Source organism: Ornithorhynchus anatinus, chromosome X2, assembly GCF_004115215.2.
Source record: "Ornithorhynchus anatinus isolate Pmale09 chromosome X2, mOrnAna1.pri.v4, whole genome shotgun sequence".
NCBI lineage: Eukaryota > Metazoa > Chordata > Mammalia > Monotremata > Ornithorhynchidae > Ornithorhynchus > Ornithorhynchus anatinus.
In genome coordinates, this window is record NC_041750.1 from 25,064,953 (window position 1) to 25,088,235 (window position 23,283).

At 43.9% G+C, this 23,283-nt stretch overlaps 1 protein-coding gene across 2 annotated transcripts in view; it reads left to right on the forward strand.

The window, feature by feature from the left end:
* The first annotated feature begins 12,338 nt into the window (after positions 1–12,338).
* The window catches only part of STMND1 (stathmin domain containing 1), a 112,432-nt gene continuing 101,487 nt past the window's right edge, over positions 12,339–23,283 (forward strand). For both annotated transcript variants that reach the window (XM_039910549.1, XM_039910550.1), the window contains exon 1: positions 12,339–12,618. The gene's annotated coding sequence lies outside the window, so the exon portion shown is untranslated. The remainder of the gene's footprint in view (positions 12,619–23,283) is intronic.

Below are 23,283 nucleotides of genomic sequence, written 5' to 3' on the forward strand. Positions count from 1 at the left end.
GGGGGGGGGGGGGACAGTTCAAAGAGGAAAAGAGAGACCCAGTCGCCTGCCTCAAAAATAAGTCGTGTCAGAGACGTCATCTGACTGTTGGCAACAGGCTGCGGGATGATTCTTCTTTCTGTCTATTGCATTTGCCGCTGGAGGGTGTTTATCAACGAGGCCAGAACGCCGCGTCGGCTTGTGAATCCCCCTCAGCTCCCCGTGAATGTGTCCTATAGATCTACGCTTCACTTTTAAATATCATTTCAGTCAGTGCAAGTGGGCTAGGTGTAAGAAACATCGTCCTGCCAGCCTTTTGACATTCCAAACCCAGATAATTTGCTGTAACCTACATAAGGCCACACTGGTCATTATTTCTCATTTCTAGGACTTCTTTCATTTGAAAATCAATGACTGGTGCCATATAAATCTAGGCTCTGTTGTAAAAATGGCATTGTAGGTCTCATTACAACCTCTAGTGGACAGTAGTAATCCATTTCTAGAAAAACTGAGCTTTTTGTCGGGTTTTTTTTTGAGTTCCCGTTGACAGGAATGATCAAAGTGGAGGTTGTTTTAAAGAACATATAAACATGTAATAATTCTTCCCCCCATTGGGTGAACGTGGAGTTTTGAACAAGGGCAGAGGTTTGCTGGCAATGCGTAGCGGCTATTGCTTTGTGCCTCGGGTATTATTATTGGATCCTGGGTAAACAGAAATCTTCTCCTTCTCATTGCGTTTTCTGACTGCTTTCGTGTAGACTGAATTCATCTCCAATACTTTTAAAACAGAAAATATTGGTTGCCGTGCTTTGGGCTTCATGGAGATGTCTGTACTCCAGCTCCTAATCGGCTGACTGTCCAATTCCCCTCAAATCTCTTCTTTAGCCATCTTGCATTCGGAAATATCTGGTAAAAGTAACTTTTTTATTACTGCTATTATTCAAGAAATTCATAAAAGAAATTTGCATGTTTCAAGCAAATTAAAGCTCATAATTCAGATTAGAGCCAGTCAATTAATTCAACTGTTGCCTCAAGGAAGCCAAATGTGTGCATTCCCCAAACAGTGAAACAATAGGAAATGTTTGTTGTTTGCATTACTGGATGTCATTGAGATTAAAGGGATAAACTGTTTCTTCAATCTGAAAACATTTCTCTCTGCAGCACAGAAACTAAACTAAATTCTTAGGGTACCGTTTCATTACCTAGTGTGCTGAATGTGATTGTGCTCAGATGGCAGAGTATTAAATTGCAAGCAAGAGAACTGCCCTGTCTCTTTAAAAGCAAAACGATCTCATGCAAATTAAAGCTTAGTGAAAGAAGAGCACAGCTTTGTGAGGCAGTAAGCAAATGTGTAGTACAGTAGTACTATTAACAGGCAAAATGGTACATTCAAATAAGATTGAGACTTCAACTTTGAAAAGACAATCGTTTCAAAATTAGGTTCCTAATCTGCATTTACGTCTTCTGCTGCGCCTAGGTATTGCAAAAGTCTCGTCGAAGTGCCTGCATGGAGCCAAGAGTCCTTTTTTGAAAGGAATTTTCAAGTGGAAAATTCCTCTCCACCAGAATCTGTGCGAGACAGAACAAACCACCAGCACCACATTATTATCAGTATATTGTTATTTTTGTTCTGTTAAAGCACTTACTGTGTGCCTAGCACTGCGCTAAACCCTGGGACGGATACAAGATATCGGATTGGACCCAATCCTTGCCTTTACCAGAGCTCACAATCTAGGAGGTTAGGGAGAGGAGGAATCTTAGCCTCATTTTCATAGTTGGGGAAACTGGAACTCAGAGAGGGTAAGGAGCTTGCTCAAAGTCACACAGCGGGTCGGCGGCCAGTGTCCCGACACTGAGGTCCATGCTCTTTCCACTAGACCACACTGCCTCCCAGTTTAGCGGGAATTATGCCACGCAGATACGGGTAGATTTCTAGTAGGTTTTTAACTGCTGAAGAGTCGTCAGTTTATAAGCTGCAGTAAACTCTTGGAGAGGGTCTGGGTCATAGTCTTCTGTATGTTCGTAGGGTGTCCGGCCTAGTGAAAAGAATACGGGCACGGGAATAAGGAAACCTGAATTCTCAGCCTGACTCCACCAGGTTGCCTGCTGGGTGACCTTTGCAAGTCACTTCATTTCTCTGTGCCTCAGTTTTTCATCAGTAAGACAGATTCAGTGCCTGTTCTCCCTTCTGCTTAGACTGTGAGCCCCATGTGGAACAGGGACTCTGTCGAATCTCATTATCTTGTATCTACTTCAGTGCTTAGTACAGTGCTTAGTCCAGCACTTGACTTCATAGTAAACGTTTAACAAGCATCATGATCATTAACATACCTACTCCAGGGTCTAACACAGTGCTTGCCGCAGAGTAAGAGCTTTACAAATTCCACGATGACTATTCCATCCCCACAGTTTCTCACATTTGAGCATTATCCCACCTCCTCATCCCCCCACCCAAACAACCCAACCCCAGACACCTGTGATGGGTAATCTATACTAAATATCAATAAATCAATCAATAAATATCATTGATTGGTTTATTTTTCTCCCGAATGACGGATTCCCTCAGATAGCACACATCGTTCCTCTAACGCTAACCTTCTCACTGTACCTCCATCTCGTCTATCTTGCCGCCGACCCCTCACCACGACCTGCCTCTGGCCTCCTCAATTCCGACAGACAATTACCCTTCCCGTATTCAAAGCCTTATTGAAGGCCCATCTCCTCCAAGAGGCCTTCCCTGCCTAAGCCCTCCTTTCCTCTTCTCCCACTCCCTTCTGCGTCGCCTTGGGTCGCTCCCTTTATTTGTTCCCCCTTCCAGCCCCACAGCCCTTAGGTCCATATCTGTCCTTTCTTTAATTATGTTAATGTCTGTCTCCCTCTAGGCTGTAAGCTCAGTGTGGGCAGGAAATGTGTCTGTTTACAGTTTCATTGCACTCTCCCAAGTGCTTAGTACAGTGTACACACTAAATAAATATGATTTAACTGAATTGAATTGAACTGTAAGCTTACTGAGGGCAGGAATTGTGTCTACCAACTCAGTGGTAATGTATTCTCCCAAGAGTTGATTACAGTCCTCTGCACACACTAAGTGCTCAATAAATACCATCAAAGGATTGAGCTGACTCTCCCTCCAAACTGCAGTCCCTTTCCTCTTAGTTCTCCTCTATTTGCTGTCAGGGGGATATTCATAGGTTTTCAGAACTAGGTTACACCATTCTCTCCCAGAGGGGAGGGAAAGCAGAGGAGAGAGACGATGGGGAATAATGCTATTACCAACATATTTTTTTAAAAATTCTCATTCCAGAATGTAGTCCCAGCATTTTCAACCACCAGAATCAAAGCAAAGCAGAAAGAGGGGAAATGGACACTGAAAAAAGGTCTAATTTCCTGTGAAGTATTTCACTTTGACAATAATAATATGTGATTGTACTGTAAGCTTTGCTTGAGAATGGAACACTCAGTGCTGATGTAGATACTCTATTTTCAATAAAGGCCCTAGAAAAACAGAAACTGGGATGCTTGCCTGGCAGTTCCTCCTCTCTCAAATGTGTGCTCTACATGGTCCTGGACAGGGTTGCCGTTGGTAATGTGGCCTCCACCCCTATATTTCTGCATTTCATTTCAGAGAAGCAGCTTGGCCTCGTAGATAGAGCATGGGTCTGGGAGTCAGAAAGGACCTGGGTTCTAACCCCAGCTCCGCCACTCGTCTGCTGTGTGACCTTGGGCAAGCCGCTTAACTTCTTTGTGCCTCGGTTACCTCATCTGGAAAATGGAAGGCTGTGAACCCCAAGTGGGACATTATTTTGTATCTATCCCGGCTCTTAGTACAGTGGTTGGCCCAAAGTAAGCACTTAACAAATACCATTTTAAAAAAAATATTCATCCCTGCTGGCTTCTTGGAAGCTATTTGATAGGCCATTTGACAGATGATTGAACTCCACAAAGTGTCTCGAGTTCTTTCTAGTTGGACCAGGCTTTAGGGACCTTTCCAGACAAAGGGTCATACTAGGAACTCTTTGGTGGCTATTATTATTATTATAACATATGTCAAGCAATGTTCTGTGCTCTGGGGTTGATACAAGATAGTCAGGTTGGACGATCAATCAATCAATTGTACTTATTGAGTCGTGCGTTACCCACGAGGCAACTTCTTCACTATCAGAATGATCGAAGCCTTGAAGGCTGGGGTGTTTGGCCTTGGATTTCTGTCAGAGTAGTTATGCAGCTGTCCCGAATGAACTGGTTATTCACCGGCCTGGAGGCAGGTACCTGGACCAGTTGACCTCTTGAGGAGCCATTCTGCTCTAGGACTCGTGCCAGATGCGGGAGAAATTCAGAGAGTAAAAAAAAAATTAAAATTTTAAATGGTGATTTTTTTCCATGGCGTCTTTTCTTTTTTTATTAGGTTCTTAAGTAGATCAGATTAAAATCTATTGGGTAATACTCGTGTTCAGCTATTTGCAATTTTTGAAGACAAAAGATAAGAGTATTTCAGGTCACAGTCTGCTAGAGATGTGTTGAAAATACCGAGCCTTTATTCTTATTTTGAAATTATGTAAGCTTATTGTGAGCAGGGAACATGTCTACTAACTCTGTTATACTTTACTCTCCCGGGCGCTTAATATGGTGCTCTGCACACAATAAGCACTCAATTAATACAACTGACTGATTGACTGATTGGCCCAGCAACCCGTGCAAACAAATCTTTACCCCTTAAAGGTGGATTTTTTCTGTGATTGACAATAGTGACTCACAAAGCCCCGTTTTAGTCTGGGGTGAAACTCATTCTCCTTTCAGGGAACATGGTCCCAGCAGACTGAGAAGCAGCATGGCCTAGCGGCAACATAGACCTGAAAGTCAGAAGACCTGGGTTCTAATCCCGACTCCGCCACTCGTCTGCTGTGGGTCATTGGGCAAATCACTTCACTTCTCTGGGCCTCAGTTTCCTTATCTGTAAAATGGAGATTAAGACTACGATCCCTATGTGGGACAGGGGCTGTGTCCAACCTGATTAGCCTGTTTCTAACCCAGAGCTTAATACAATGCCTGGCACATAGTAAAAAGTACCATTAAAAAAAAAAACAGAAAAACTGGAGAGTCTTCAGAGTTGACTGGGTTCATTTGACCACCCCATAGGAGCTCTCAATGTGAAAACTTCTTGAGGCATTCTTTTGAGAAAAGATTTAGCAGCATCCAGTTTCTAGCTCAATAGCTGGTTTCCTAATTTAAAAAAAATTAAAAATGGACTGGGCAGTGGTATTGGTTTTCCCAATCCCTCTAATCGTTTAAGAAGTTTCTCAAGCCAACGAGTCCTCTTTTCAGCTGGGAGAGAGCTACAGTATTTATTTTTATCTTCTTTAAATGGGTAAAAAGAATTTTCTCCTGGGCTGAGATTTGTGGATGCCAACTTCCTGCCTGGAGCAATTTGTTATAGCTGAGTAATAAACGCTGGAAAGTAGGAATGTAAAATGGAAACATTGACAGCCCCTTAACTATGCTATAATGATCAGGGTGTTACCCTACCTATGTCATTACAAAATAGGAGGGGAATCACAATGGGTTTCAGAAAGCAGCACTCTCCCCTTACATTATAGTCCTGTGTAAAAGAGGCCAAATGAGAAAGAAAAACAAACTGAAACCAAAATACCCACACACAAGTATATGGTCTGTCTCTCTCTCACTCACACGCACACAAACATATGCTGGTGCAGGCTCTGGAACACAAGGTCAAGATTACTCCATTGTAGTAGGATCTGTTCAGGGTTAGGCATAGGAAACTAAGAGAATGAGCCATCGGAATTTTTTTCCTGTGGCCATTTACCCACAGTGAAGGAGGGCGGGTTGCTATATAATGAAAATGCCATTATCGACGGTTAGGGGTAGAATAAAAGTTTCTTTTGCATTTGCACGTTTGCCCCTATTGCCTGCGCCCTTTAATAACATTAGGCTCATTTAAGAGAGTTTTCTGTAAGCAGTTAAAAACTCCCTTGGAATTTCAAATCGCACTGGTTAGTGATTCCCTTTAAAGAGTGGGAGACGGTGTGGGCAGTGATTGCCCTCTTTATTGCCGAATTGTACTTTCCAAGTGCTTAGTACAGTGCCGTGCACCCAGTAAGCGCTCAATAAATACGAATGAATAAAGTGTTCACTCCCTCTAGACTGTAAGTTCATTGTGAACAGGGAATGTTCTACCAACTCTGTACATTGTACTCTCCCAAACACTTAATACAGTGCTCCACATACTGTAAGCCCTCAATAAATATGATTGATTGGTTCTCTTTTTATGGTATTCGTTAAGCACTTACTATGTCCCAAGCACCGTCCTAAACCCTGGGGTAGTTACAAGCTAATCAAGCTGGACATAGTTCATGTCCCACGTGGAGCTCACAGCCTTTATCCCCATTTTACAGATGAGGAAATTGAGGCCCAGAGAAGTCAAGTGACTTTGGTCCCACAGCAGACAAGTGGTGGAATCAGGATTAGAACCCAGGTGCTTCTAACTCCCAGGCCCGAGCTCTATCCACTAAGCCATGCTCCGATCTAACCTGTAAAACGCTTTGAGGTCCAGAAGCACGTGAATAAGGTAAGAGTAAGGAGCTGCTTGGCCATAAACCTCTTACTTAGATGGATCTGCCCACTTCCTCTGTGAATTCAAGTTTCCATGGGGTGATCCCTTAGCATTTTTCTAGAAATGAAACACGTGCTTAAGCTCGTACGCTGAACTGCCGCATCATATCTATTTTTGCTAATTGAGTTTACTTACTTGAGTTTGTGCATAGCACCGGCTCCTCAGCAACTCGGCGGGATTGACGTAGACAAATCTCTGCTCCATTTAGAGAGCAGAGGCAGTAGAGACCCAAAAGCTCCTTCGCTGCTAGCCGGTGAATGGTGAGAGACAGGTACCTTCAAGTAACAGATGGCTTTGAACAGCGCTCTGATAGTGAATATGATACCATTCACCTCTGGACTGAAAAATAAAACAGAGCCATCAAAAGGGATGAGCACTTTTTTTTTTTACAAGCTGATCCATTTAAGCCCAATATAAGATTTAAGAAGAAAATGACACGAGGCGCCGTTTAATGGTTACCATCTGTTTTCGCAAACGAGTCCAAGGTAAATTCTCACAGAAGTAACTCTGTAGGATGCTGGCCTCTGAAACATCAAAATTTATTGTTTTAATCTTCTTAAGAACATCACAATTGTTGCAGACCAGGAAAACTGGCAGTGTCTCTGACTTAGAATTAGTGAATTGAACTTTGCTAGCTGTTGGCTGGGAGGGTGCTTGGAAGACTACTAAAGCATTCCATTAAAATCTTGGCATTTTGATACCACGAAGGAAAGACATTTCTCCCTACTCAAAGTCAAAAGGACGTTTTAGGAGGGATGAGGGGAAGGGAAGAATTTGAAAGCAACCAGTGAGTTGGTGGGGGCTTTAGGATAAAAGGGCAAGTAAGTGATAAACGTTTACTGCGGTTGGTAGTGCAAGATTCTTTCCTTTTCAAACTTTAAAAGGTTAGAAGATAGGCCCTCACTCCATTTTCAGTCACTTAATCCATCAGTGGTATTTACTGAGCGCTTACTGTGTGTAGAGCACTTGAGAGAGTACAGTAGAATAAACAGACACAACCCCTACCCTCAAGGAGTGTAAGACCTTTTACTGTCAGGAACATTCTTTCCTATCTTTCTCTTTCATTCAATCATATTTATTGAGTGCTTACTGTGTGCAGAGCACTATACTAAGCGCTTGGAAAGTACAATTCAGCAACAAATAGAGACAACCCCTTCCCACAGTGGGCTGCCCTAGTGGATGGAGCACGGGCCTGGGAGTCAGAAGGTCATGGGTTGTAATCCTGGCTCCGCCACTTGCCTGCTGTGTGGCCTTGGGCAAATCACTTCACTTTTCTGCCTCAGGTACCTCATCTGTAAAATGGGGATTGAGACTGTGAGCCCCACATGGGACAGCCACTGGTTCCAATCCGATTTATTTGTATCCACCCCAGTGCTAAGTACAGTGCCTGGCATGTATTAAGCACTTAACGAATACCCCTGTTATTAGTATTTATGGCCCTCGAATGAGGTCCTGGTTTTGGACTCAGACACTGTAGCGTTATTAACACTAGAACTCTACAGCTCATTCTTCTGATTATTTCCTTCTGCAAGGGAAATTCCAGAGGAAAATGTACTAGAAAACCTTGGGGCTTGACAGGAAGAGCAAGAGTTGGAAAAAACAGCCATGGTAGGATTGTCATGAAGTCTATTTTCCCTTTGATACTTGCCGTCAGCTTAATCCATGCTGTGGGTCAAGCTTTCCAGATGTCTTCGGTGGCCCTGCAGGGAGACTTGTGGGTTAATAATAATAATATTAATAATGGCGGTATCCGTGAGGCACTTACCCCGTGTCAAGCACTGTACTAAGCACTGGGATAAGTACAACATGATCAGGTTGGACACACCATCACTGCCCCACGTGGGGCTCGCAGTCTCAGAGGGAAAGAGAATAGTATTGAACTTTTATTTTACCAAGGAGGAAACGAGGCACAGAGAAGTTAAGTGACTTGCCCTTAGGTCGCACAGCAGATGGAGTCCAGATTTGAACCCTGGTCCTCTGAATTTTGGGTCTGTAGTCTTTTTTTCGGAGTGGCTACAGACTTAGCTGGTTGGCTCTGATCCTGCCTCAGGGACACAGGCAAGACGCCTTCTGCTACAGATGCGCTGTAAGCTTATCCTCTAGAGTCTAAGCTCATTGTGGGCAGAGATTGTGTCTCTTTATTGTAATATTGTACTCTCCCAGGTGCTTAGTACAGTGCTTGGCAATCTAAGTGCTCAATAAATACCATTGAATGAATGAATGCTTTTTGGCAGAATCAAATTAACAGCACTTTGACTCCAGACAAAAATTATTAGCACTCCCTTTCTAGGTATGCAGAGAAGGGTTGGAACAGAGACCCAATCAGCAGCGCCCATGAAAATTATACATTGATTCGTATTACTGTCTGTCTCCGCCTCTCGACTGTAAATTCATTACGGGCAGGGAACGTGTCTGCTAATCCTGTTGCATTGCACTCTCTCAAGCCCTTAGTACAGTGCTCTTCACATAGTAAGCTCTCACTAAATACCATTGATTGATTGACTGATTGATTAGAAGACACCAACCCCACAGCAGTCACAGGGTTTTTCTCACTTCATCCTCAGTGGTATTTAGTAGTATTATGCAGAGCGCTGTACTAAGCACTTCGGAAAGCCTAATGCAACAGGGTTGGTAGACACGTTCCCCGCCCTCGACAAGCTTACAGTCTAGAGGTCTCACGGCCTTCAGATTATGAGACTGAGCACTTAGCTATATTGCCTGAAAGTCCCTTCGTTCTTTGTCAGATGGCTAGAAGAAATTAATACATCATGATGATAATAAGTGGGCAGCGGGGATCTCAGAAACATCTCCAGGAGCATCCGAGTCTCTAAAAGCACTGGAGCCTGGTTCGCTTTTCCTTAGGGTTGGTCCCGCCTCGTTCTTCTGCTTGTCTTGGAAATTCAGTGAGGAGTTCATTTTCCTACATACCCATGACCTACCAAAGCACTTATGCACAAAGAGCCATACGGCGCCCTCTTGAATGCATCCATTTATAAACTCTACTATTTATACCCTTATTTATTCACCTATCCTTATTTCCATTACTTTCTTCCCCCCATCTAGGCATTATCTTGAGTCTGTCTCCCCTGATAGACTGAGCTCAAAATAAAGATCATGTCCTATTCCGCTACTGTATTGGCCCTAGAACTTAGTTCAGGATTCCGCACACAGTAGGTAGTCCAGACATAATACTAACAATGATGGGATTTGTTAAGCACTTACTTTGGGTCAAGCACTCTTCTAAGCACTGGGGTGGATACAAGCTAATCGGATTGGAGGCGGTCCCTGTCCCACATGAGGCTCACAGTCTTAGTAGAAGGATGAACAGGTATTTGTTCCCCATTTTAATTGATTAGTGGGTGATTCTGTCAGGAGATCGGGCTCAATGAACTGGACAAAGCATGACATAGTGGATAGAGCATGGACCTGGGAGTCAGAAAGTCATGGGTTCTAATCCCAGATCTGCCATTTGTCTGTTGTGAGACCTTGGCATGCCATTTAACTTCTCTGTGCCTCAGTTACCTCATCTGAAAATGGGGATGAGGACTGTGAGTCCCTCCTGGGGCAGGGATCGTGTCCAACCCAATTTGCTTGTAGCTACCCCGGGGTTTAGTACAGTGCCTGCCACGTAGTAGGCGCTTAACAATACCACAATTATTATTATTATTATTATTTTTCAGGAATGTGTTGCATCTGAGATAAAGACAGCAATTCTCTCCAGTCTCTCAGAGTGGCAGAACTGCCCTCCCCCACCAGCCTCACCCATTCAGCCCTTTGATTTCTCGAGAGTGGCCTGTGGGAGGAACTTCCCAACCTTGGCATCTGGTCACTGCGGCCTCTGAATGGATCTGAACTTGGAGTTCTTGTTCTAGCTGGATACCTATTCCGGGTCACCAGTCAAGAGGGAGCATTCTTACACGTGTATTGACCTCACTTACATCATGGGTTGCCTTACTTAGCTGCCTTAATGACTTGGGGGCGGTCACCAAGATGCTTCCCGCTTCACTTCTCCCCTCCCTACCGGGCCCTGCACTCTCTCGTGACCGCACCTGGCAACCACGCTGGATTGATCGTTCTCAACGTCTTGATCATGCGACATCCTTAGGGCTTCTGTGACCTCCCTCCGTTTTGGAACCGGAGATGAATCCATGATGCCGTTAGACATCTTGCCATCAGACGCTCAGAGGTCAACCGCAAAAGTTTAGTTTCGTGCACAGGGAATTAAAAGGAGAAAAGCTAAACTAGATCCGAATTCTGACCCACCATTTGTTCATTCATTTAGTCAATCACATTTATTGAGTGCTTACTGTGTGACGAGCACAGTACTAAGCGATTGGGAAAGTACAACGGAACAATAAACAGACACATTCCCTGCCCACAACGAGCTCACTGTCTAGAGAGGGAGACTGACACTAATATAAATAAATGAGTAAATAAATACATTGGTCTATTTATCGGTAGATACGCAGACCTCAGACCACCCAAACTACTCTAGATCAATATCAGTGGTATTTATTGAACACTTAGAGTGTGCAGAGCACTGTACTAAGCACTTGGGAGAGGACAAATACTCAAACTTCCTTAGATTCCCAGACAAAGTTATCAGCATGTGTGCTAACAAGTCAGTACATGGAATGGAGCATATATCAAAGATAAGAGAGCAGAGTCCTACAAGCAGGAAGAAAGGCTTCAAGAGTTCCCTTTCCTGCCCTGAAAATCTCTGCCCAATTTTCTGACTGACCCTCCTTTCCAGAGGATACTGGGAAATTTAGCCTATCTTTGGGAGATGTAGTTTCCAAGTAGCAGGTGCTACAAGAACAAGTTTCCTTTAGTTCCTTGACCTGAGTACTTTTCACAATCAGATTCCATCAACAGATTCTACAACGGGGAAGGGGATGCACATTTTGAAAACGTCCAACTCCAAAAATCTAAATAAGTGCCCCTAAACCCAATCAATCAATCATATTCTTTGAGCGCTTACTGCGTGCGAAGCATAACAGAGTCGATAGACATGTTGCCTGCCAACAAGAAGCTTGCAGTCTAGAGAGGGAATGATAAAAATGAATAAGGAGCTTGAGAAACAGTTCAAGTAGATAACAGTCTTCCCAGGTCCAACTTGGGCTTACCCAAAACCCCAAGCTGCCTACTTTGGGTTCATGTTTTTAACATCTAAACTGTATGTTACTCTGCTAGACTGTAAGTTCTCTGCGGGCAAATCTGTTACATTGTACTCTTCCAAGAGTTCACTATAGTGATCTGCACACAGTAACCACTCAATAAATAGGATGGATTGATCGATTAACTAATGGGGAGGCAGTATTGCAGCGGCTACCATTTCTTCACCCCTGTGTGATTGTGGAAGGGAAATTGTAAGTTTCTGAGGGCCTCGTACTGAAGGTTTTGTTTCCGTTGTTCTCTCCCACTCAGTATTGTGTGTTTGTTTGTTTTATGGTACTTGTTAAGCACTTACTCTGGGTCAAACACCGTACAAGTTAATTAGGTTGGACACAGTCCCTGTTCCACATGGAGGCTCACAGTTTTAAGTAGGAGGGAGAACAGATTTTGAACCCCCATTCTGCAATTGAGGAAACTGGAGCACAAGTGACCTCCTCAAGGTAACACAACAAGCAATTGAAGGAGCTGAGATTATAATCGAATCCAGGTCCTCTGACCCCCAAGCCCGAGTGCCTTCCACTAAGCCACACTGCTCCTGCTTGGCACTCAGTGGGCACTCAATAAAAAGTACTGATTGATCGACAGGTGTCAGGCATCACCCCTATGACCCGGCCCCTCTGATTCAGGACGAACCTCCGGCACGTGATCGACTCCTAGCCCACATGACATTTGAAGAGCCACTCAAGAAGCAGAGAGCAAAGACCAACGGTCCCGTTGAGAACAGGGGAAAGAAGAGCTGTTGAAAATGAAGGAGCTGGCTCTGTGAGGTAGGGAGCAAAAGATGTGCACGTGGTATTTGGAGGAAAAGGACACGGCAAAGAAACTATCAGCAGATGGTAAATACATTTTTAATTCCTTCTGTCATACAGGGTGGACTGGGCACATTCATCCCACTGTGTTAGGTTCCTTAAATAGCTCGCCCCTGAACCAAATAGTAGTTCTAGTTGTTGTTTTTTTCAACAGAAATTCGGGATGGTGCAAAGGCTGACAGAAAGAGGGTGGTCTGGTGGTGTGGGGAGGGGTTTCCGTCCCACATCTTACTTCCAAAATTGTTCCTGCCATTTCTCCTGGAGCTTGTCCTTTTGCCCGTCATGCTTCAAAACAACCCAGACAGTCAATCAGTCAGTGGTATTTATTGAGTGCTTACTGTGTGCAGAGCAATGTACCAAGCAGTTGCAAGAATACATTACAAAGAATGCTCTTTCAAGTCTCAGCCACTTCAACTGCATGCTTAATTAATTAATCAATTTTTAGACCTGGGCTCTCATCCCGGCTCCGCCACTTGACTGCTGTGTGACCTAGGGCAAGCCACTTCACTTCTCTGGGCCTCAATTATCTCATCTGGAAAATGGGAGTTAAGGGTATGAGTCCCTTGTGGGACTCCATCCAACCTGATTAGCTTGTGTCTACCCCAGTGCTTAGTACAGTGTCTGACACATAGTAAGAGCTTAACAAATACCGTTTAAAAAGAAAGCGAGGATGGGGCAGTTGAAAAGGGAGTAAAAGGGAAGACTAAAACCTCCCGGAAGAGGGGGCTGGGGAGGACCCTGTTGAGAACCATCCGACAGTTCCTTATTCTGCCTATTTTGTAGCGAGACCAGCACTTACCTTCTCTGAGTAAACAAGGAACAAAAACATTTCTGACCGCATTGTTTGGTTAAAACGAATTCTTTATTTTGACATATCATTTACTTTCCACATGACTACATGTATTGTTTTTTAAGCCAAATGGACTTTTTGAGCCAAAGAGGTTTCTCTAGAGAGAGATTTTTTTTTCATTACATTCATTTCTGATGTCATTAATAAAAGAGGTTTCACAATCAGCGATTTGGGAAGCGTCTATCATTCCAATCATCTGGAATCTTAATTAGTGGGCTTCTCACCAGCTGACTTAAAAATCCTCACACAGTCCCTAATAAATTCCGGCAAATGTAATTGGCATTATGGTGTGTTTGATTTTGCACATGATCTCAGCAATTGCTTCATTATATCACTTTACAGAGAGAAGCCTTCTGCACTTGTCATTATGCAGTGAGAGCCTTTTGTTTGTGGAACAGACTTGCCGATTTGAATACCCAGGAAAAGCTTACAGAAAACTCTCATTAAAATGAATAAGGCCCAATCACAGAACTCTATAGCAGAAATACCTGGTCTTTACAATGGGTGGTTAGTTGATGTATCTCTTCTTATTCTCCTTTTCATCTCTTCCCTTCTTCTCTCTGTTTTTCCTCTTAATGTTGTCCTCTGACTTTTTCCCCCTCAATCAATCAATCAATCATATTTATTGAGTGCTTACTTTGTATAGAGCATTGTAGTAAGTGGTTGGAAGAGCACAATACGACAGAATTAGCTGACTCCTTCCCTGCCCATAATGAGCTTCCAGGCTCGCAATCTGTCCCTTGTCCTGGTCTGCCTGCATGTGTTGGTTGTATCTGTGGGTGCTTACTATGTGCCAGGCACTGTACTATAAGCACTGGGGTAGATACAAGCTAATCAGGCTGTATATTGTCCACGTACCGTGTGTGGCTCACCATCTTAATCCCCATTTTACAGATGAGGTAACTGTGGACAGAGAAATGACGTGCCCAAGGTCACACAACAGACAAGTGGTGGAGCCGGGATGAGAACCCAGGTCCTTCTGACTCCCAGGCCGGTGCTCTATCCACTAGGCCACACTGCTTCCCATTTTTTCCCATTTTCCCATGCTATCGATGCCTGTCTACTTGTTTTGTTTTGTTTTGTTGTCTGTCTCCCCCCTTCTGGACGGTGAGCCCGTTGTCGGGTAGGGATTGTCACTATTTGTTGCCCAGTTGTACTTTCCAAGCACTAAGTACAGTGCTCGGTAGACAGTAAGCGCTCAATAAATATGACTGACTGACTGAATGAATGAATGATTGTGTGTGCCAAAATTATTATTACCTTCACAGCTTAGCATTAGGCAGGAGCTGGCAATGTGGGCAAGGAATATGTCTACAGACTCTGTTATATCGTACTCGCCCAAGCACTTATTACAGTGCTCTGCACAAAAAGAGCTCAATAAATATGATCAATTGATTCATAAATGCCATTACCGTTATTTTATTGATGCAGGATCACCTCGTCTGATTACGAGTGCTGCTACAGTGAACAGACTGGGGGCCTTCATGCCCGTGTTTCCAAATTCTGTTCCCCAGCTCGATGTCACCTGGGAGATTCCAGGCCTTTAGCGTTCCAGCTTGGAGGTAGAAAAAGAGGAAAAATGATTTTCACTGCACGTTCAGAGAGCTACCTCTGCTATCCTGTTGGCTTGCTTTATCCGTACGTGGAGCCAATCAATATCAAGGCTGTTTTGAGTTGCGGTGCAGGCGACTTCTCCTTAAAAGAAAAAAGGACCAAAATAAACTCTCCATTCACTAACTACCGCTTTGTGAAAAGTTGTGGGGGCCTTAGGTGCGGAAGGCCTTGCTTCCCCCTTTCTGCTTAGAAGGTAAAGTTTTAGGGAGTTTTTCATCCTTCTTTTGTAGGAAGAATCCAGGTTAGGCTTCATCCGTAATTAAAGCGCCGGCTATGTTATGTTCAGCTTTTGAAACTCTTCTCCCTTCTAGGTCAAGGGCTCTCCCTGGGGCTGGATGCCAGCTTTATCCTCGGATTCCCATGACTCTCTGAAATAAAATCCACGTTCCATTGAAATCCTCTGCCAGTTCCGCTTCAGACCCAAATGTGCTTCCTGGTAGCTCTGGCCTGTCCTTTGGGCAGGGAGAGAAGGGAAACCGTCTGGTGTTACCAGTGACCCGTTTGGACAACAGGACTGACTCAGGATCATGGCTCGTATCAGATTATGTCAAATGAGAGGCTAGAGGAAAGAGCACGGGCCTTGGAGTTAGAGGATCTGGATTAATCATAACAGTAATCATGATAATTATGGTACTTGTTAAGGGCTTACTATGTGCCAAGCACTGTTCTAAACGCTGAGGTAGATACAAGTGAATCGGGTTGGACACAGTTTCTATCCCACAATCACACTCTTATTCCCCATTTTCCAGATGAGGTAACTGAGGCCCAGAGAAGTGAAATGAGCTACCTGAGGTCACACAGCAGACATGCGGCTGAGGCGGCATTTGAACCCAGGTCTCTTGACTCACCAGTCTTATACTGTTTCCGCTGGGCCATGCTGCAACAACACTCATTTCAAGATTCCTAATTTACCTGAAGACAACAGTGGCTCAAAACTCAAAGCAGAATCAACGAGGCATGAGCCTCTACCATGAGTGACACCAGTGAGGAGAAAGAAAGATTCTATACAGCCCTAGAAAGATTGATTGCCATACTGCCAATATCTGACAAGCTGATTATCGTGGCAGAGTTCAGTGCCCTGGAAGACAGCGACGCTGAAACCTGAAAAAAAAAAATCACTGGACCACATGGGAAGGGAAAGTTAAATATCCGTACGCTTTCTCCTGCTCAGGGAACATGCCCGACCGGCATGTTGTAATCACCGGTACGATTTTACAGTTACCAAGGAAGAGAAAGACATCTCGGATGCAGCCGTGTTTTAAGCAGAGACACATTATTGACTATAGCGTCGTCCAAAAGTGAGAATGGAAGGATGCTCTTATCACTGCCTCTATGTGTGAGCCAAATTTGGGACTGGTCCTCGCTTGCTACATTAATAAGGGATTACCTCTCACACGCCATAAAGCCGAGGTATTACAAAGAGGCATCCAAACTACTCGGCTGGGTGATCATTCAACTGTGGGGAAAGGCAGGTTGCTGCAAGAATATCCCCCCTATAGATTGCAAGCTCCTTGTGGGCAGGGAATGTGTCTGTCATATTGTACTCTCCCAAATACCTAGTTCAGTTCTCGGCACACAGTAAGTGCTCAGTAATCGACCGACCCTCAGTCATCCTAAGCATCTAGGCGCTCCGCACACAGTAAGCGCTCGGCAAATACAATTGACCGACAGGTATTTATACCATCATCTGTGTTTTGGTAAATACGTATTTTCAATTGCCCTTTCAGTTTTTTAATTCTGATTTTATCTGATTTTTCAACTTAGTCTCTTCATTCCATAACCTAATTTTCCTTGCCCTTCCTCCTCCTCCCTCTATTTACAAATAGCTTTTCTCTGTCTTATTAAACTGTAAGTTCTCTGGGGGAAGGGAATGTGTGTCCTGCCACCGTTCTACTTTCCGAAGCACTTATCAGAGTGTTTTGCACCCGGGAGGGGCTCGGTAACCAATTGGTTGATTTGTGACATCAATTTTAATGGGAGCAATTTTAATGCCTTTCCCAGGGGAACTAATGAAACTGTCTGTCTGAGGCACGGTTAGCTAAGCAGCCATTAAAACTGCGAGAACCGTGAGCGTGGCCTATGAGAAGCTCCATGACTAAAGAGAAAGACCACAGGATCAAGTAGATCAGGAAGCCTGGGTTCTATTCCTGATTCGCCACCTGCCTGCTGTGTCGCCTGTGGAAAAGTAATTTTTCTAGTCCGGGCCTCAGTCATCTCCTCTGTAAAATGGGGATTAAATCCTCTCCTCCCTCACCTTTAGACTGTGAGCTCAGCTGAGACAAATCTGTGTTGTTTCTACCCCAGTGTGACGCGTGTGCTTGGTACATAGTACATGCTTGAGAAATACCACAATTATTATTACTACTATTATTATTATAGTAAGTTCTTAACAAATACCAGTGAAAAAAATAGAATTGGTAGACACGTTCCCTGCCCTCAAGGAGCTTGTAGTTTAGAGGACAAATGAAGGAGACTGACACAGGAAGAATATAAAATGGAGAAGAAAACTCAGTGCCCAAGTGCCTGCCGAACAACCTGCTAGAGTGAAGCAAAGGTAGCAGCTGCCTGCATTAGTGGACGTGGTTGTTCTCCCTTTCGGAAGATTTGTGTCAAAGGCATGAGATCCGCAAACATCACCTCTGTTCAATCTTTCTATTCTTCTTTTGTCCACTTGCCCGAAGGCTTGTTCAGCAGAGCAGAAACAAAGGAGTTATGACTCCTGTCCCGGAGGACTCCATTAAGACTAGCAAAAGTAATTGATTGGGTAGAGTAACAGGTCTTTTCCATTACTAACTCCACCGCGTCTATTTTTATACCGAAGAATCTGTCTTGGAGTGCGACTATTTAGGCAGAATTTGGCACTCCACGCATTATCAAAAATCAGCATTTGACGGCACATTTTCGAAAAAGCATTTTTTTGCAGGAATAGTTCGGCCTCATAAGCGGGGTTAAGTAGACTTTTATTCCACCCGTCTCCGGATATTCAGGAAAAAGAGAAAAGGCCACCATAAAGGAAACACTGGCAGCAGAAATCTCAAAAATGTTGCAGGGTTTTAAAATTGATAATAATTATGCCATTCTACAGATCACTACTAGTGCTATTGTGACTTCCATGTGTAGCAGTAGCCAAATCAACCCAAATTACCATGTCATTTAACATCTTTGTTTCAAGAAGTCACATGACAGAATCAACAAATACTACATCATCCTTCTGACTCTTCAGCTGTGGAAAAAGGCATCTGCACTATGCTTTGAGGAGATATTATTAGCTTGCTTTGATTTCCCCCATATTATTATTGAACTGTTTATATGATTCCACGGGTGAACCATCTTGGGTTCAACGATTTGATGCATTCAATTCCCGGAGCTGCAACGAAGGGCGTTTTCAGGGTATTATTCATTATGCCACCTGGGCTATAGGCATGGAAATAATAATGCTGAAACACAAGCAGTAGAATCATAACTTCAGTAATAAAGAACATTCATTCATTCAGTTGCATTTATTGAGCGCTTACTGTGTAGCAGAGAACTGTACTAAGCGCTTGGAAAGTATGAGTAGTATATTTGAGCATTTACCATGCAGAGACCACTGTACTGAGTGCTTGTGAGAGTTCAGTAGAGCTAATAGACTTTATTAACTACTCCAAGAGAAGCCGTGTGGCCTAGTGAATAGAACATGAGTCTGGGAGTCAGAAGGACCTGGGTTCTAATCCGGGCCCTAGCACTTGTCTGCTGTCGAACTTCACTTATCGGCGCTTTCGTTCCCTCATCTGTATATTGGGGATTAAGACTGTGAGCCCCATGTGGGATGTGGTCTGTGTCCGACCTGATTAGTCGTGTCTACTCCAGCGCTTAGTACAGTGCTTGGCACAAAGAAGATGCTTAACAAATACCTTAAAAAAAATGGACATGATCTATGCTCTCAGCAAGCTATAGTCTAGCGAATAATAGCACCTAGCCTCTATTCAAACAGTGCCGATATCCACCCGACAAAGAGCATAATATCAGCCCTCTAGACTGTAAGCTCACTGTGGGCAAGGAATGTGTCTGTTTATTGTTATATTTTACTCTCCCATATGCTTAGTACAGTGTTCTGCAGACAGTAAGGGCTCAATAGATACGACTGAAGGAATGAAAGAATAATTTATGAAACCCGGTGTTCTTTTTAAGCTATTGACGTCAGCAGGACCGTTATTCCCAGGTTGGGTTAGAGATAATGAAACTAAAACTGGAAATGTAACTTAGCTTCTATCATAAAGATAGGTGGCAGAGGCCCTGGTATTCTGGGACACCCAAATATCCTAAAGCAGCTTCAACCATGAGAGTTCAGCAGGATTTAGTCCAGGAGTTTGAGGACTTGCCAATTCAACATCAGAGCATCTGCTACCCCTCTCATTTTAAGGCATTCTGGGTGCAGCTCTGACCCCAGGTTACCTCTGGAAGATGGTGTGGGGACGTGTACCATGAACCGAACTGACCTAGAAAGGTCAGATCCCCTCTCAGGGCCACACCTGGAGGGTTTCCAGGATTCTACCAATCTCAACTATGGGAGGAAGAATCAAGCAGAGGCATATCCATTCTATTCCTAGCTTGGGCAGTGGCTAGCTAGTGGAAAGCAATCTGTTACAAGTCAAAACTCATCTGTACTGGGCAGCGGCGGCATGGGAGAGAGTCGAGGGCGGAGACTCAAGTTTCCTGCACAGAAGGAGGCGATGGTAAACCCAGAAAGCTCTATGGATACGCTACCAGAACGTTCACTGAAGGAGGTGGGGCGTTCTGGGAGAGATGTTTTGAAAGCATCGCTATGGGTCGGAGTCGACTCGGCAGCATAAGACGGACAAGAGAGGTCAGAGGGGCCATTCTCTGCCTCACAGGACCTCCACCCTCATTCCCCTCTAATAACAATAATAATACTGAGTGTGGCCCTCTTCTAAGCTCTGGTGTAGATACGAGTTCGTCAGGTTGGGCACAGTCCACACTCATCCCCATTTTACAGATGAGGAAACTGAGGCACAGAGAAGTTAAGTGACTTGCCCAAGGTCATACAGCAGACGTGATGGAACCTGGCTTAGAACCCAGGTCCTTCTAACTCCCAGGCCCATGCTCTATCTACTAAGCCACATGCTGTAGACTGTAAGTTCGTTGTGGTCAGGGAACGAGTTTACCGTCTAGAGACCCTTTAGGAAAAAGAAATATGGAGGTGGCTCATGCCTCCGTACTTGATAAGAGTCTGAGAACTAGAAGAACAGAGGAGCTGTTTGTGCTCTCCGGTTTTTATGCTCTCATTTTATCTGATTCATTACTGTGATTCTCAGCTGCCTAGGCTCCCAGCTAGCTTTACTCACAGGCAAATCTCAGCTGAGCTCGGCTGCCAGGATTATATTTAGGGCTAAGCTTTCCCACCATATCACTCCAATATTGAAAGGAAGTTCTCTGGCTCATTGTTACACAGCACTCTGATTATAACATTCTTCTGCTCACCCCGGGGCCAGATTCAATAAAAATATTTAAAAAAAAAGAAAAAGGAAAACCCATCTCAATCTAGCTTTCACTGCATGGAAGGCAACAAAACCCCCCGTTTTTTCCTTCTATTGTAAAAGCTTCCATGAGCTCGTTGTGGGCAGGGAATTGTATCGTACTCTCCTGATCACTTAGTACGGTGCTTTGCAAGTAGTAAGCCCTCAATAAATACGATTAAATGAATGAACGAATGAAGTCCTGTCTCTGCAGGACAGAATCCCAAGGAACCTAGCCATGACCTCGTATCCCGTGATCCGCTAGTTTTTATAGTGTGGGGCACCTAGATTAATTCCACTGAAGGATTTTCTGATTTATACCTCCTCCACTTCAGGCAAAAAAATCCTTAATGCTCGGTTTGTGTTCTCACAAACTCGCTCTCCCCTCTGGTCTGGAGGCCGGACCATGCTGAGTCACGGTGCCAGCATGTTCCACTACAAATAACATCCATAATCAAGGTTAAGTCAAGGCTCGCTTTTCTTTAAGCAAAAAAAAAAAGAAAGAAAAAAACCACCAAACCAATCTCCCTGTGATGCTCTCTTGGAAAAACCTCTATAAACATTACTGCTGGGGGAAAATGAAGAAAATTAAATAATGAACCAGTCGCTCTGCTTTTTCAAGACTAAAATACACAGGGAATATAGCTTCCATCCCCCCTCGAAAATTGTACAGATGTTCTATAGAAAAGTGTATGAACAAACTTTAACCTCACGACTGCTATTATTTTGTAATAAAAGGCTTATGGCATAATGTGAGCTTTTTATAGAACGTAAGTTCTGTCTGAGTGGTGTGTTGGTAATTTAATATTAATGCAAAGCACCAGCAGGAATTCTGTACAGAATCTCAGGGAGAGGAATATCCTTCCTGCAGCTTGGGGACCTCATAGAAGGGTTCAAGTTATTTATTAACTCTCCCCAAAGTGTAATTAATATCTTTACCAGGACGAAGGGTTCAGATGCGCAAAGGCTGGTCTTACTAACAGGGGTGGAGTGGTGTAATAATAACAATTACAGTATTTATTAAGCACTTACCATGTGCCAGGCACTATGCTAAGCACTGGGGTGGTTACAAGCCTATCAGGTTGGACACAATCCCTGTCCCATGTGGGGCTCACAGCCCAATCCCCATTTTACAGATGAGGTAAAGAAGGCACAGAGGAAGTGAAGTGACTTTCCCAAGGTCACACAGCAGAGAAGTGGCGGAGCTGTGATTAGAACCCATGATCTTCTGATTCCTAGGCTTGTGCTTTATTCCCTATGCCATGCTGCTTTCCATATTGTATTGAGGGGCTCATATTTTTATAATTCAAAGCAAAATATCCACTCTCTTGAACTACCTGTTTCCCTTTACTCCCAGGTTTCTGGTATTTTTCAGAAATTAAACCCCACACCTTTTATTAACCCCTCTAAGGGTCGGTCAGTGTTATTGATTGCTTGCTTTGTGCAGATTACTGTACTAAGTGCTTGGGAGAGTACAATAGAGTATGTAGACATGATTCCTGCCCTCAGGGAGTTTACAATGTAGTGGGGGAAAGACATTAAAAGAAATTAAAGGTGAGGGAAATAACAATAGTAGTATTTGTTAATCACTTTCTGTGCCAAACACTGTACAAGGATGGGGGTGGATACAAGCAATTTGTGTTGGATACAGTCACTGTCTCACATGGGACTCACAGTTGCAATTCCCATTTTACAGGGGAGGGAACTGAGGCCCAGAAAAGTGAAGCGATTTGTCCAAGATCACACAGAAGACAAGTGGTGGAACCTGGATTACAACCCAAGTCCTTCTGACTTCCAGACCCATGCTCTATCTACTAGGCCATGCTGAGTATAAATATATGTACATTAATATTGTGTAATTTGGGGTAAAGTGAATTTAAGTGCATGGATGTTGCAGTAGGGTTCTAATCCCAGCTTGTATCTACCCCAGTGCTTAGTAAAGTGCCTGGCACATCATAAATACTCAACAAATATCATAAAAATAAAATAAAAATAGGGAGATGAGAGATTAGTCAGGGACCCCTTCCTGGAGGAGCTTAAATTTTAGTAAGGCATTGAGGATGGGGTGAGTAATGATCAGATGTGAAGGGGGACAGATTTTCACACAGGTGGAATAGACCTCAAAAAGGGTTTCTTACAGATCTGTAAGAATTTCTAAGCGCTCACTGTGTGCAGAGCACTGTACTAAGTCCTTGGGAGAGTGCATTATAACAGAGTTGGTAGACACGTTACCTGCCCACTACCTTCTACTCTTCCTCCAATCCTGAGGATAAGTAGCTTCTTGTAGCGTAGAATTCCTCATAGTAGACCAATTCTTATAAAACCTCAACCCAGCTGTTCTGCTGGTCCCAGACTCAAGGGCCGGAGTTCATACCCTGGAATGACCGAGTTTATCCTCCGTCAACCCTATCGTTGCTAAATTATTTGCACAGGACCATTCCTGGAGAGATCCCCAGATGAGCAACCCTCTCACGGCTTCATAAACATAACCTTATCAGTAGCAGCCGGATTGACTGATCTCCTCTTAAGCACAGAGCCTGAAATAAGCACTTAGGGAATGAAAAAGGGAAGTCCAAGTTGTCTCTGAGTTCAGGGAGCTAAAGGAGGCACTCCATGGTCTCCAAAAACCACTTCTTGAATGACATCTTTCAGGTCACCAATGGTAACCTGGATCTCTCACAGGGTTTGTCTTCCTCCTCTTAGAGAGTGGTT